The sequence below is a fragment of the Equus przewalskii genome, chromosome 15 (genome assembly GCF_037783145.1).
Source record: "Equus przewalskii isolate Varuska chromosome 15, EquPr2, whole genome shotgun sequence".
Classification (NCBI taxonomy): domain Eukaryota; kingdom Metazoa; phylum Chordata; class Mammalia; order Perissodactyla; family Equidae; genus Equus; species Equus przewalskii.
Window position 1 is genome coordinate 22,532,020 of NC_091845.1, and position 16,596 is coordinate 22,548,615.

At 36.5% G+C, this 16,596-nt stretch overlaps 1 protein-coding gene across 3 annotated transcripts in view; it reads left to right on the forward strand.

Annotated features, from left to right (window-relative positions):
* TAFA4 (TAFA chemokine like family member 4) overlaps nucleotides 1-16,596 on the forward strand; it is a 148,017-nt gene that overhangs the window by 104,846 nt on the left and 26,575 nt on the right. The gene's annotated exons all lie outside the window — the stretch shown is intronic.

Sequence of the window (16,596 nt, forward strand, 5' to 3'; positions counted from 1 at the left end):
CTCTATAAAGCTTACAAATCATTTTCATGCATTTGTATTTTCTTATTTAGTATTCACAATTACTTTCTGAGATGAGCTGGACAGGTATTATTAGCATTTTACAAAGAAGAAAACCAAGGTATAGGATGTTATTAGTCAAGGTTAAATGGTTCTAAAAGCTAATACATGTACATGGTAAAATTTGAAACAGCACAAAGGATATACAAAAGTTTCCCTACCTAGTGGTAACCATAGTTAATAATTTTCTTGTGTTTTTTCCAGTAGTTTTCCATGCACATTTAAACTTGTATCTACTTGTTACTTTTAAACAGAAGAGGAGAATACTGCATACTGTCCTGCCATTTGTTTTATTTATTTAATTGTATAGGTATAAATGAAACATATATGATATCAAGTCCTGCAGTTCTCCCTCATACATGTGGGGATTTTAACCTGTCCCCTATTGATGGACATTTAGGTTGTTTCTAATTTTTTGGTACTATGAAAGAATACTGTTGTAAACAGCCTTGTACGTGATCTTTGTGTACTATATACTGCAAATATGCCTGTTCTAAGACAATAGACAAATATGCAAATTCCTACAAGGTGAATTGCTGAGTTGTTGAGTATGTGCATTTAAAATTTTGATGCATATTTCTAAAAGTGTCCTAATATTTCATGACAATATTTATACAATATAGCAATTTACACAAAAGATTGTGCTTTGCCTCACAACTGCTCTAATACTTTAAGTCATAAAGCTGTTTTTATTGCCTGAGTTGTTTTAATTTGCATTTTAAAAATTATCAGGTTGAGCATTTTTTCATATGGTTATAAGCAATTTGTATTTCATTTGCCATCCTCTGTTTATTCATGATTCTTTGGATTCTCAATGATCTTTTCTTATTGATTTTAATAACTCTTTATGTATTGAAGAACATAGCTCCTTCTGTCCTATTGCAAATATTATCCCTAATTTATCATTTGTGTTTTGACCTTTTTTTCATTAAAAAATTCAATTTTTATTGCAAGAGTAAACAGGGTCATTGTAAGATTAAATTTTGGAAAATCTGAAGAGCATAAAGAAGAAAATTAAAGTCCTCATAATCCTTTTATTTAGTGACAACTACTTTTGTTATTTTGGTATGTGTTCTTTCCATCTTTTCTGTGTGTGTGTGTGCTGTGTGTGAGATCATTGTTTTTCAAGGTCTATTTTATCTTGCAAATTCTGGACTTATTTGAGGTGTCAAAAATTTTAAGGTGGGAAGCTCTGAAACAGACAGATCCCATCCACTTGTTTGTATCACCTCCCCCTTTCCATTTTCTTTAAGAAGGAAAATCCTCAGTGCTTGCAAGGGTCCTTTTCTTGTTTCTCTAAGTTCACTCCTGGGAGGTGATAACGGGCCTCTTCCCTTTAGGCTTTGGTCCCACTGAGGAAGATCCCAAGCTGCGTGCAGCTCCTTTGTCTGTGTTTATCTCATTCTGAGACTGCCTGGCTTCGTTTTGGTTTGTTATTGGGATGTAATTACTGGATTTTAGGATCAATTACAGAGCATCTCTCAGCCTGCACTTTTTTGAAAGTCAAGTTTATTAAGGTGTAATTTACATATACACATCACCCCTTTTAGGTGTACGGTTTGATGAGTTTTGATAAATGTATACAGTAAATGTAATCATCACAATGAAGATACAGAAAATTTCCATCATTCCCAAAAGTTTCCTTGGGCACATTTGCATTCTACCCTGTCCCTTATTACCAAGCGCCTGGCAACCGCTCAGCTGGTTTCTGTCCTTATAATTTCACTGTTTCTAGATTGACATGTAAATGGAATCACATAGTATGTAGCCTTCTGTGTCTGGCTGCTTTGGGTTAGCATAATGCATTTAAGAATGATCTGTGTTGTGTGTGTGAGTCATTCATTTTTATTGTCGAGTAGAATTCCATTGTATGGATATACCACAGTTTGCTTAGCCATTCACCTGGTGATGGACATTTAGGATGTTTCCAGTTTTTGACTATTAGGAAAAAAAGCTGCTATAACAGCTTATAATTCACATAGAAGTTTTGTGTAGAAAATATGTTTTTGTTTCTCTTGGATAAATACCTAGGAATCAGATTTCTGGGTTGTGTGATAATTGTAAGGTTAACTTTGTAATAACCTGCAAACTTGCTGCCCAAGGTGGCAATACCATTTTGCATTTCCACCAACAATGTATGAGAATTCTAGTTGATCTGCCTTCTCACCAGCAGTTGCTTTTGTCCTGTTTTATGATTTCAGCCATTCTAGTAGGTACCCAGTGGATCTCATCATGATTTTAATCTGCGTTCTTCTGATAACTGTTGATGTTGCACATGCTTTCAAGTGCTGATTGTCCGTTCATGTATTTCCTTTAATGAAGTGTCTCTTCAGATCTTGTGCCTATTTTGAGGAGGCAGAAGGTGTTTATCATTTTGTCTTATTATTGAGTTGTAAGAGTTCATCTGGTTTTTTTTTTTTTTCAGGGAAAGATTCGCCCTGAGCTAACATCTGTTGCCACTCTCCCTCTTGTTTTTTTTTCTTCTCCCCAAAGCCCCAGTACCTAGTTGTACATCTTAGCTGTAAGTCCTTCTATTTCTTCTTTGTGAGCCACCACCACAGCATGGCAACTGACAGATGGGTGGTGTGGTTCTGCAACCGGGAGGTGAACCCTGGGCTGCCAAAGCAGTGAAAGCGCCGAACCTTAACCACTGGGCTATCAGGGCTGGCTCAAAGAGTTCTTTATTTATTCTGGATTAAAGTCCTTTATTAGATATATTTTACAAATTATTTTTCTCAATCTGTGTCCTGTAATTTCATCTTTTTTAAACAGTGTCTTTTGATGAGAAGTTTTTAATTCTGATAAAGTTCAGTTTATCTATTTTTGTTTTGTTCCTTGTACTTTTGGTGTCATATATATAATCTGAGAATCTGAGGTCATGAAGATTGCCTCTCTGTTCTGAAAGTTTTGTAGTTTTAGCTCTTTTGATTTGCTTGTTTTTAAAAGGACTTTCACATCTATGTTTATGAGAGATAGTGATCAGTAATTTTCTTTGCCTGTAATATTTTTGTTTGGTTTTGATATCAGGTTACTGCTGGCCACATAAAATGAGAGCGTAAATGTGCCCTCCTCTTCTGTCTCCTGGAAGGGTTTATGCAGAATTAGTATTAATTCTTCCTTAAATGTTTGGAAAAAATCAGCAGTGAAATCATCTAGACATCTAGTTTTCTTTGTGGGAAGGTTTTAAACTAAAATTTCAATCGCTGTATTAGGTATTAAGTACTCAGGTTACCTATATCTTTTGATTTATCTTTGGCAGTTTGTGTTTTTCAGGGAATTCTTCTAATGCGTTATCAAATTTATTGGCATAAACTTGTTCGTAATATCCCCTATCCTTTTAATGTCAGTAGGATCTGTAGTGGTTTCCTTTTTTGTTATTGATATTAGTATTATGTAATTTTTGTCTTTTGTTCTTGGTCATTTTGGGGAGATTTAGCATCTTACTTGGCCTTTTTTTTCTATGTGCTCTTAGTGTTATTTTCTTCCTGTGGCTCACTTTGGGGTTAATTTGCTTTCCGTTTTTTGTTTGTTTTTTTAGGAAGATTAGCCCTGAGCTAACATTTGCCACCAATCCTCCTCTTTTTGCTGAGGGAGATTGGCTCTGAGCTAACATCTGTGCCCATCTTCCTCTGTTTTCTATGTGGGACACCTGCCACAGCATGGCTTGATAAGCGATGTGTAGGTCTGCACCTGGAATCCAAACCAGCAAACCCCAGGCCACTGAAGCAGAGTGCACAAACTTAACTACTATGCCACTGAGCTGGCCTCCTTTCTTAATGTGAAATCTTAAATTTTAGACTTCAGACCTTTCTTCTTTCTTAATGCAAGTATCTAATTCTATAAATTTCCTTTTAACACTGAGTTAGCTGTGTCCCACAAATTTTTGAGTTTTCATTTTCTTTTCATTCAAAGCATTTTTGAATTACTCTTGTGATTTCTTATTTGACCCATGGATTATTTAGAAATATGTTTTTTAATTCCAATAGTTGGGATTTTTCCAAATGTCTTTCTGTTATTTATTTCCAGTTTAATTCCTTTGTGGTTGGAGAACACACTTTGTATGATTTCTGTCCTTTTAAGTTTTTAGAGTTTTTTTTTTTATGGCCTAGCATATAATCTCTCTGGTGAATGTTCCATGTGCACTAAAAAAAAATGTGTATTCGAATAATGTTGGGTAGAGTTGTTTCATAAATGTTATTCAGTTGCTAATTATTTGTTTACTGCTTTATTAATTACTAAAAGTAGAGTTTTGAAGCCTCCAATTATAATTGTATAGTTTTCTCTTTCTTCTTTTAGTTCCATGAGTTGTTGCTTTGTGTACTTTGAAACTCTTGTATTAGATGCATAGATATTTAGGATTATTATGTCCCCTAGATGTATATTGACTCTTTTATGATCATGGAGTTCCACTTTTTCTTCCTGTAATATTCCTTTTTCTGAAATTTACTTTAATGTTCATATTGTCACTCCAGCTTTCCTTTCGTTAGTGTTTACATCATATTGTTTTTTATCCTTTTGCTTTTAACCATCTATATCTGTATATTTAAAGTGAGTTTCTAGTAGAAAGAGAACAGTTGGGTCTTGTTGTTTATCCATTCCAACAGTCTTGCCTTTTAATTGGTGTATTTAGATAATTTCTATTGAACATAATTATGAATATGCTTGTCTTTAAATCCATTGTATTACTGTTTGTTTTCTACTTTCATATTTTATTTCTTCTCTTTTCCTGCCTTCTTTTGAATTAATTGGAGTATTTTTCACAATTCTGTTTTTCCCTCCATTATTAGTAATTATCTAAGCCTCTTTGTTCTACCCCCTTTTTTTTTTTTTTACAACTTTTTTGGCCTATACTGTCCAATATGGTAGACACTATCTGTGTAGACTCTTTAAATTTAAATTTTTAATTAAAGTTAAATATAATTAAAATTTCATATCGTTCATATCCTTTCATAATCCATAATCATATTTCAAGTATGCATTATTCACATGTGGCTAGAGGTTACCATACTAGGTGGTACAGATATGGGACATTTCCATCACAGAATGTTTCCTTGGAGAGCACTGCTCTGGGGTTTAACATGTGTAACTTTAACTTCTCAAAGTCTACCTTCAAATAATATGCCACTTTGCATATAGTGTAAGAGCCTTTCAGTAGTGTGCTTCCATTTCATCTCTCTATCCTTGTGTTATGCTTTAAATTCTTTAATATATTGCCATTTTTGCTTTAGACAGTTATAATTTAAAGAGATGAAAAGTAAGAAAAGTGTCTTTTATGTTTACCTACATTTCTACCACTTCAAACATACTTTATTTCTTTATATATTTATATACAGCAGATATATATATGTAAAGGATATCTATATATCTCCTTTATATATCCATCTTTATATATATTTATGTATATTTCCATCTAGCGTCATATTCTTTCTGCCTGAAGAAATTCTTTTATTATTCCTTGTTGTGTTGATCTGCAGGCATTGATTTCTCTTAGCTTTTGTTTGTCTGAGAAAGTTTTTGTTTTGCCTTCTTTTTTTATTATCATTCGGGTTGAACTATCTTCTAATTTCATTCGTGATTTCATTCTTTGACTCATTCTTTGACTCAGTGATTATTTGGTAGTATGTTGCTTAATTTCTAACAGTTTTCTTGGTTATTACATTATTACTGGTTTCCAATTTAATTGTGTTCAGGATCATGCTTTTTATGATTTTAATAGTTTTAAATTCATTGAGACTTATATGGCACACAATATGGTCTATTCTGATAAACTTACTCTATGTGCTGAAAATGATGTATATTCTGTTGTTGGGTGTACTGATCTCTAAATATTGTCAAGTTAGTTGATAGTGTTATTCTGATTTTCTCTGTTTTTGTTGATTTTGTCTTGTTCTATTAGTTGCTGAGAGAAGGGGGTAAAAATCTCCATGCATAAATTGAGAATTATCTATTTTTCCTTTTAATTCCATCACTTTTGCTTCATGTATTTCTTTTTTTTATTTATTTATTCATTTTAATTTTTATTTTTTTCCGATGTACATCATATTTTGAATTCTGTATACATTACATCATGTTCACCACCTGAACACTAATTATAGTGCGTCCCCTCACATGTGACCCTAATCACCCCTTTTGCCCTCCCCACTACCTCCTTCCCCAATGGTAACCACCAGTCCAATCTCCAATGCTATGTGTTTTTGTTTTTTTTTTGTCGTTTTTCTCTTCTACTTATGAGTGAGATCATATGGTATTTGACTTTCTCCCTCTGACTTATTTCACTCAGCATAATATCCTCAAGGTCCATCAATGTTGTCACAAATGGCCAGATTTCATCATTTCTTATGGCTGAGTAGCAGTCCATCGTGTATAAATACCACATCTTCTTTATCCATTCATCCCTTGATGGGCACCTAGGTTGCTTCCAAGTCTTGGCTATTGTGTATAATGCTGCAGTGAACGTAGGGGTGCAAGTATCTTTATGCTTTTGTGTTTTCAAGTTCTTTGGATAAATACCCAGCAGTGGGATAGCTGGATCATATGGTAGATCTATCCTTAATTTTCTGAGGATACTCCATACTGCTTTCCATAGTGGCTGCACCAGTTTGCACTCCCAGCAGCAGTGAACAAGGGTTCCCATCTCTCTACATCCTCTCCAACACTTGTTGTTTCCTGTCTTGTTAATTATAGCCATTCTGACCAGAGTGAGGTGATACCTCATTGTAGTTTTGATTTGCATTGCCCTGATAGCTAATGATGTTGAGCATCTTTTCATATGCCTGTTGGCCATCCGTATATCTTCTTTGGAGAAATCTCTGTTCAGATCTTTTGCCCATTTTCTAATTGGATTGTTGGTTTTTTTGTTGTTGAGCTGTATGAGTTCTTTGTATATTTTGGATATTAACCCCTTATCTGATATATGGTTTGCAAATATCTTCTCGCAGTTGTTAGTTTGTCTTTTTGTTTTGTTGATGGTTTCCTTTGTTGTGCAGAAGGTTTTTAGTTTGATGTAGTCCCATTTGTTCATTTTTTCTTTTGTTTCCCTTGCCCAGTCAGACATGGGACTTGAAAATATGCTGCTCAGACCAATGTCATAGAGTGTACTGCCTATGTTTTCTTCTAGAAATTTCATCGTTTTCTTTTTCTTTCAGTACTTTAAAGATGTTGCTCCTTTGTCTTCTGGATCATTTTTTCTTGACTTCTTGTATGTGTCTCATAATATTTTATTGAATGCAAGATGTGTAGAGAACAGGAAGCTGAGATAAATGTTATTTCGGACCAGAATAGACCCATCTCTTCTTTCATCAGGCCATGAGTCAAGTCAGTCCAGTCTGTAGTTGAGCTGGATTTATTGTTTGATGTTGCTCTCATTACCCTCAGTGCCCCACGAACTTCCCATCCCTTCTCATCCCTTTGCTATCTTGTGCTTAGTGTGGGACCTGTATGGAGGACAGTCTCCCTCCCTGCTTTGGTCCTGTCCCCATCGGTAGACTGATGTTTCTCATTACTCAGTGCAAGTCTTGTGGGAAGCAAGGATGTTTATGGCTCTTCTACTTCAGCATGAGTCTTAGGAAAGCCCTGTAGCCTAAGCTTCAAGGGTGGGGCTTTCTCAATGCTCTTGCTCCTGCTCTACCCTCCCTGGGCAGCAGAACTTTCTCTTGTATCTACAGCGGGGAGGGAGTTTGGGTGGGAGCAGGTTTCCTGGCCTTCTCCTCCCCCTCTCTCTCACCAGTGGCCAGCAGACCTCTGCTTTTTATCATTATAGGATCCTGGGAATGAGTGAGTTTTCCTATTTTGCCTCCAGTGGTCAATGGCTTTTGTCTAGTGGCAGTGTGGGCAGGAGCACTCAGGTTTTCTGTCCCCTTGACAATGTTCACCAACCTTTGTCTGAGGCTGCAGATACCTTTTGCGTAGTATGTGGGAAGGTTCTGGGACAATGAGTCATGTGTTGTTCCCCAGGGACAGCTGAGCACCAGTCTCACACCCATACCACCTAAGGAGTCTCTCTTTCTTCTACTCTGTCCCCAGTCTTTCTCATGAGCACCCAGTGGAGAGGGAGTGTCAATTCCTCTTGTGTCTGGGGCTCCCTGCTCACATTTGGCCTTTAAGAAAAGGTTAAGATTTCAGTTGTTCTCTTGTTACCTGCTTTTATGGCAGCCACCTTTCCCCCTTCTTCTGACAAAAGTCAAATAGTTCACATCCTCAAACGTACTTGCCATCCTTTGGAATTCAGTTCATCCGAATTCTTTGTGACTCTCTGAAGGGCTCAAAAAAAGTTATGACTCTGTAGATGATCTGGCTTTTTGTTTGTTGTGGTAGGAGTGGCTTTCTTTTGCAGTTTTCTGTATCCTAAGCACAAGTGGAGCCCCCTCCTGTGTTCAACTTTGTTTATTTTTGTGTTTTTGCCACATAATTTCCTTTTCACACAGTCAGATATATAATTTTTCTCCGTTATGCCTCTGAGTTTTATGTTTTCGTTAGAAAGGGCTTCTTTACATAAAATGAAAAAAAATCTCTCATTTCCTCATAATGCATTTATGTTTTATTATTTTATGTTCCATTTTCTTCATCCACTGTATATACATCCACAGTGTATATTGGTGTATAGCATTATATATTAATTCAGATTTATTGCTTTCCAAGTGGCTATCAAGTTGACCCCATACCATTTCTTGATTATTTCATCTTTTCTTTACTGTTTCTCACATATGTGCTCTTAAGGGGTGGAAGGCGGGATTTAGGTTGCCCGCTTAACCTTTACTGGTATTGCATTTCATCACATTGTCTTGGTTTTCTTTCTGATGTTGTTGCTTCCAAGTACAGAGCATGGAGAGACTTTTCCTCTCCACAAGCAATGCCTCTGTGTTTATGGTCTTACCTTTCTTTTCTTCCAGTTCAAGAGCTATTTCAAATGAAATAGTGTGTTTTAAATATTCAATAAAGTATAGTCTCCTAACGAAGTATGTGGTAATTACCACCTACCTAATCCTTGCGACAGAACAAAAGATTTCTGTAGTACTAACAACGTACTGTGACTGTTTGGCATAGTTTGTGAATTCTAGTGTTTTGTTGCTGATTGAGCTTAGCAGGTATTTCTAGGAGTGATCTCCTCCTTCCAGAGGCTTCCTTTCCAAGTATTGCCACCTCTCCTAGGCCTGGAGCTTGGCAAGGGGATCCCTGTTTTTACTGCTAGCCTTTCCAATGTCTCTGCTAGGCCTAGTGCGACCATTCCAGTTCATCTCCAAGATGAAGAAGCAAGGTCCATTTCTATTTGGTTTCTTCCTCCAGATACTTTATGTCTGTATAAAAACTATTCTTTTTTCACCTTGGTTAAATTTATTCCTAGATATTTTGTTCTTTTTGTTGCAGTTGTAAATGGGATTGTATTCTTGAGTTCTCTTTCTGTTAGTTCACTATTATAGAAATGCAACTGATTTCTGTAAGTTTATTTTGTACCCTGAAACTTTGCTGTAGTTCTTGATTGTTTCTAATAGTTTTCCAATGGATTCTTTAGGGTTTTCTATATATAAAATCACATCATTTGCAAACAGCAAGAGTTTCACTTCTTCATTGCCTATTTGGATACCTTATGTTTCTTTTCCTTGCCTTATTGCTCTGGCCAAAACCTTCAGGACTACACTGAATAAGAGTGGTAAGAGTGGGCACCCTTGTCTTGTTCCTGTTCTCAGAGGGATGGCTTTCAGTTTTTTCCCCATTGAGTATGATGTTGGCTGTGGGTTTGTCATATATAGACTTTATTATGTTGAGGTACTTTCCTTCTATATCCATTTTATTGAGAGTTTTTATCGTAAATGGGTGTTGGATCTTGTCAAATGCTTTCTCTGCATCTATTGAGGTGATTGTGGTTTTTATTCCTCCTTTTGTTGATGTGGTGTATCATATGGATCGATTTGCTGATAGTGAACCATCCCTGCATCCTTGGTATACATCCCAGTTGATCATGGTGTACGATCCTTTTAATGTATTGCTGTATTTAGTTTGCCAATATTTTGTTGAGGATTTTTGCATCTATGTTCATCAATGATATTGGCCCCTAATTTTCCTTCTTTGTGTTGTCTTTGTCTGGCTTTGGTATCAAGGTGATGTTGGCCTCATAAAATGTGTTAGGAAGTGTTCTGTCTTCTTCAACTTTTTGGAATAGTTTGAGAAGATAGGTATTAAATTTTCTTAGAATGTTTGGTAGAATTCTCCAGAGAAGCTATCTGGTCCTGGACTTTTATTTTTTGGGAGGTTTTGATTACCATTTCAATATTTTTACTTGTGACTGGTCTATTCAGATTCTATATTTCTTCTTGATTCAGTTTTGGGAGGTTGTATGATTCTAAGACTTTATCCATTTCTTCTGGATTGTCCAATTTGTTGGCATATAGTTTTTCATAATATTCTCTTATAATCTTTTGTATTTCTGTGGTATCCACTGTAATTTCTCCTCTTTCATTTCTAATTTTATTTATTTGAGCCTTCTCTCTTTTTTTCTTAGAGAGTCTGGCTAAGGGTTTATCAATTTTGTTTATCTTCTCAAAGAACCAGTTCTTATGTTTATTGATCCTTTCTATGGTTTTTTTTTTTTTATTTCAAGTTGATTTTATTATTTCCCTCCTCCTGCTGAATTTGGGCTTTATTTGTTCTTCTTTTTCTAATTCTGTTAAGTGTAGTTTAAGACTGCATATTTGAGATCTTTCTTATTTGTTAAGGTGGGCCTGTATTGCTATGAATTTCCCTCTTAGGACTGCTTTTGGTGCATCACATGAGTTGATATGGTGTATTTTCATTTTCATTTGCTTCCAGATATATTTTGATTTCTCCTTTAATTTCTTCAATGATCCATTGGTTGTTCAGTAGCATGTTGTTTAGTCTCCATATATTTGTCACTTTCCCAGGTTTCTCTTGTAGTTGATTTCTAGTTTCATAGCATTATGATTGGAAAAGATTCTTGATATGATTTCAGTATTCTGAAGTTTATTGAGGCTTATCTTGTTTCCCAACATATGGTCTACCCTTGAGACTATTCCAAGTGCACTTGAGAAGAGTGCGTATTCTGCTGTTTTTGAATGGAGTGTTCTGTATATATCTATTAAGTCCATCTGGTCTAGTGTTTCCTTTAAGGCCACTGTTTCCATGTTGACTTTCTGTCTGGATGATCTATCCATTGATGTAAGGGAAGTGTTAAGTTCCCCTACTATTATTGTGTTGCTGTTAATATCTCCTTTTAGATTTGTTAATAGTTACTTTGCGTACTTTGGTGTTCCTGCGTTGGGTGCATGTATATTTCTAAGTATGTCTTCTTGGTGGAATGTCCCTTTGATCGTTATGTACTGCTCCTCTTTGTCTTTCATAGTCTTTTTAAATATATTTCTTCATTCTATTTGATGGAGTGGGTTTGTGCTGTCACATAGTGATAGTATCTGGTTGCAGATTTCACCTGCCACCACTAGGGAGGGAGGGGTGTCAGCAGCTATGTGTCCTGAGCCCACCATGATCCATGGCCTCTGTGCCTATCCTTTGGAATCTATGGTGACCAGGCCCATCTGAGATTGGGCACTCACAGCTGCTGCTTTACTAACATATGTATGGGTCCTCTTGCAGGGTCCCTTTCTTTGGCCAACTGGCTGAGTTGGTGTGTAGGGGTGGGTGGGGGGGGTGCATTCTTTTGCATGTGCCCTCCTGAGGATATTCTCACTCTGCCTTCACTGTCTGCCCTCCTGGGTTGCTGGCTTGATGAAGACACCCCTGCAGTAGCATAGCTTCCTTTGTGTGGAGCTTTCCCATGGGCAGTGAGGGAACTTGGAGGGTGAAGGCATTCCTGTGGATAGCTGCCCCTCCCCTCCCTCAAAGCTGCATACCATCCCACACCCTAGGATGCTGCCAGAGAGGGAGAGAAGATCCCCTTACCTGCTTTCACTTCCTCCCAGGGGATCCAGCACCTCCACCTTCAGACGTATAGCTGTGTGGGTCTCTCAGATGACTTTTGTGTTGTGTGAATGTCCTCTGTTGGTTTATGAATGTCCTTTTTATTGTATCTTAGGAGGGAGAGTCTAAGGGAGGAGCTCGCTCCATGATGAGGCTGACATCACTGTGTCTTGGAGGTTTTAACAAAAGTTCTTAGTAGTAGTTTTGTAAGGAATTGTGTGTGCATGTGGGTGTGCGGCCACTTAAGTAAATGTGAAAAATGCAGCGCATAGAGATATAATATTTTTTTACTTGAAAATAACCTTAGCATTATGGAAAAAACTTACTAAAAATAGAAAACTTTAGAAATAGTTATCAAATGTAAAGGAGTCAATTCTTATGTGTGTATGCATATACATAGGTATGTGTGTGTGTCTATGTATGTAAGTATGTAAGGACTTAGCTGTGAATGTAAGATTCTGTGGCTTGGAAATCATCTGTCTGGTTAGGATTCCAAAATAGACAATTAAATTTATCAAAGTTATACTGGTATATATTTGAAAAATCAACTGGCTCACCTCTCTATATCCCTAGTTCCACTCTCTGGGTATAATTACTGTTTTTCTGTTTTCATATCTTAGATTTCCTATTAACACCATATTTTGATATACATATACTGTGACTTACTGATTCATTAATTTTAGATCTTATATATTAAATTTCTGTTATGATAGGAAGGAAAGGTAATCTTTATCTTGGTCAGTTTTATTTTTTCTAACTGCTTTATTTATTTGCATGTATAAATGTTTTTAACGTTATGCTTCTTTGTCAGATTCCCTTTTTCGCTAAGATCTTCTCTGGCTGCTTCTTCTGTTCTGGCTAGCTGAAAAACTGACCCCGTAGCTTTTGTTTCACCAATGTTTTGGATTGAATTCCTTCTTTTCCCTTGTCTCTCTCTTGCTAACTTTACTCCTTTATTTTGCTACAGCATGCCCTCCAATAAATTCCTAAATGATTGGCTTCATGAAAATAAAAGTTTTGAGACAACATCTGAAATATTTTTTGGCTCACACGTTTTTGATAGTTTTGTTCAGTGTCACAATCTTTTCCTTTAGAATTTTGAATACATGACTTCATTGGTTTTTAGCATGCAGTATTGCTTTTGAGAAATCTAGTAAAATTGTTTTATTCCTTTTTCACGTGTTAATATCCCCCCACCCCCACACCCGGCTTCTCAAAGCTCTGACTCTATTTTTTGGTTTTGTCATTGTTGTTATTCTGAGAAGTTAAATTTCATAAGGCTGTGTCTTGGTGCAAGGCTGCTCTTCATTCTGTGTTTTCGGGCACTAACTGGATTCAGATCCTTCTGATCTTGGACATGTATCGTTTCTTTGATGATATCCTCACTCTGTTTTTCATTGTTGTTGTTCTCTATCTCTAGAATAGGATATTGGGCCATCTGGATTGGTTCTCTAAGTGTTTTCTGTTTGCTTTCATAATTTCCATCTCTTTATCTTTGTTTTTTGAATTTTATGAGAGATTTTATTTGGAAAAATTATTGATTTCAGCTATTAAAAAATTCTCAAGAGCACTTTTATGTTGTTTGATTGATTTTGTTATCATAGCACTTTGCAGTCTCAGATTACCTGGATTTGAGATGTGTTTTTTTTGAATATTTGATGAATGACCTTGTGAAACTTTGTCTTCTTCCCTTATCATACCTACTGCCAAAGATTTAATGAGAATATATATATTCTATAACCATGAGATTTCATATATAATTACAAATAAAGCTAATAAGGATATATATTATCTGTGTTTGTTAAATATTATATATGTTAAAAATTAATAAACACTTAGAATCCCTCACACATAGTGTTAATCATCTCCTCCTTCCATCCTCCTCTTCTTTTGGAGTCATCCTCCTACTATTAGTAATCTTAGGTCCTTGTCTATTCCTTGCATTAACTGTCTGTCCTCCAGTTGCTTTTTTTCTGTTTGTTGATTTTGGTCTTTTTCGTACTGGAGACTTTCTCCAAATGTTGGACCTCCTTATGGAAGCGTGGAATCTCTTAACATGGATAGGACTTGGTGATCAGTGGAATTGCTTCCACTGATGGTTGGCCAGGCCTCCTGCTTTCAGCCTCGTGCTTGAAGGACCTATTGAGGTTCATGAGGTTCATGGTCTCATCTTCCCTCTTCTGCCTGTCTAATCAGTCACTCCTGATCCCCCTGCTTTCCATTTTCCAAAACACTGTTAAGTATCTCCCAACTGTTGATACCTCCACTTGTATTCTTTGCTCTTGGGAGTTGGGTCTTTTGTCTTTCTTTACTGTAGTCTTAGTAGGGTCTCAGGAAGGAGAGAAGATCAGCATAGGTGGGTATTTTACCATCTTTACCTGGAATTAAAAAATTAAAACATCCGTTGAAAACTGGTTCAGCTAAGTGCCATTAAGGAGAGGTCCATGGTGCCATGTCAGGGTAGCATTCTGATATTTTAATTCTGGGCTTAGATACTTAATGACCTGTACAGTGTGTCAACAAAAATAGTGTTTATGAGAGAGTTTAAATAGCATCTAAAATATTGTTTAGCTTATGATAAAAAAACATTATGCAGTATATTGCTGGAGTCTATTTTAGTTAGAAGTAAAATAGAACAAAATTTCCTAAGGGAAAAATGTTAAAAATACATATATTCTTTTTATATTTTAAGTGTACAAATGGAAGCTTATCACCAATTTCTACATTATATGCACATAGATTTATTTATTTTTGTCCACTGAGATGGTTCTGCATACAAATTTAGTAGAAGAACAAATAAGAAATCTATCCAACTGCCTATGAAATCTTGTTGAAATCACAGATACAGATATTGAAAAGGACTTGCATGGATTAAAACAAGTCCTTTTGTTTATTTTTATCTTTTAACTCCCCATTTGGCTTTATTCTAACTTTAGTATCTGTATAGTTTTGTAACAGGTTTTTTGAAACTGAACACAGCAATTCCACTTCTCCTTCTGTCTTCTTTGCTTTTGATAAACGTTCCACTTAGCTGTGCCCCTGATTTGTAGGAGTGCTTGGAAGCGGGGGAGGCTGACTGGAGCTGAGAGGGGAGGTGCCAGTGAAGCATAATGTCACTTCTCTGCTCCATCAGTTACCTCCAAATGGAGAGGCTTTTCGCAGTCTCTTCTATGGCTTTCCAATTATGTTTCCCTTTCAGAAGGTGCTCAATCTGATGCACTGAGCATGGGGAGCCACTTCATTTGATTCCCTGTCCCCCAGGGATCCTGCTGAGTTTGAAACCTTTAAAAGTAGTAGGCAATAGTAAAACCAGAAGCCAGTAACACAGAAACGGGAGTATCTAGTATAGTCCATTGCAATAGGGATGGAAGTCATGACTTGCATTGTTGGAGATGCCCTAAATTTGGCATCAACTGGTTTCTGATGGGAGAGCTCAGGGTTTAAGGAGGCAATGGATTAATGCTTGTGGGGAAATAAAAGGATTCATGTGGCAGGAGGGAAAAAATTAAAACAAGGATTGCTGGCTATCTCTAATCTCAAATTCAAAGAATATCAGTTGGCTAAGGGACCATTGCAATGTCAATTTTTTGCTCCTAGAAGGGATTTGCTTTTTACTCATTCTGAGAAGTATAATTAAAGTATAATTAAAGAAAAAAGAATGGAATCCAATTCCTTGCACTTTTTCCTAGGTCTTTCTAGTTTAATAGTTAAGAAGTCTGAAATAATTTTAGCAGTAATTATAGTTGTGATCATACTTATTTTTAATTATTAGTACTACCACTGGTATTCATTGAACACTTACTATACACCATGCACCATTCTTACCACTTTCCCTGTATTACCATTTGTCCTCTCACATCTGTCCTCTGAAGGTTTATTATTTTGCAGATGTGGACACCAAGGCAAAGAGAAGTGAAGTCATTTGTTGTAAACCTCACAGAAGTAGAGAGGGCAGAGTAGCTACTTAAGCAGAGGAGCCCGGCTGGGGTCGTTACATCTATAATGGCTTCTAATTATTTCTTTTAATGTTAGCTTTTCCTCCCAACTTCTTATTTGGAAACTTTTCAAGTCTAAAGAAAGGTGAAAGAAAAGTGCAATGAACATCTTTATATCCCTTACTAGATTTACCACCTGTTACATCCTATCATATTAGAACTAGCAATTAAATACCTGTCTGCCTATCTAGCTAGTTTTTTTTCTGAATTGTTTGAAAGTAAGTGTCAAATTACATATATTTCCCAAGAACAAGACCATTTTCCAATACAATTTGGCATTGTAGTACTCTACATTGCTATAAACGAAGGCTGACGGGGTCCAAACTACCAGCAGTTGAGGACAAAGATCATGTCTTTTTTTTTTCTCCCCAAATCCCCCCAAGTACATAGTTGTATATTTCAGTTGTATATTTCAGTTGTAGGTCCTTCTGGTTGTGCTCTGTGGGATGCCGCCTCAGCATGGCCTGATGAGTGGTGCCATATCCGCACCCAGGATCCAAACTGGCGAAACCCTGGGCCGCCGAAGCAGAGCACGCAAACTTAAGCACTTGGCCATGGGGCCGGCCCTAAATCATGTCTTATCAGTGGCATTTCCCAGTGCTCGGTAATGAATTGGGCT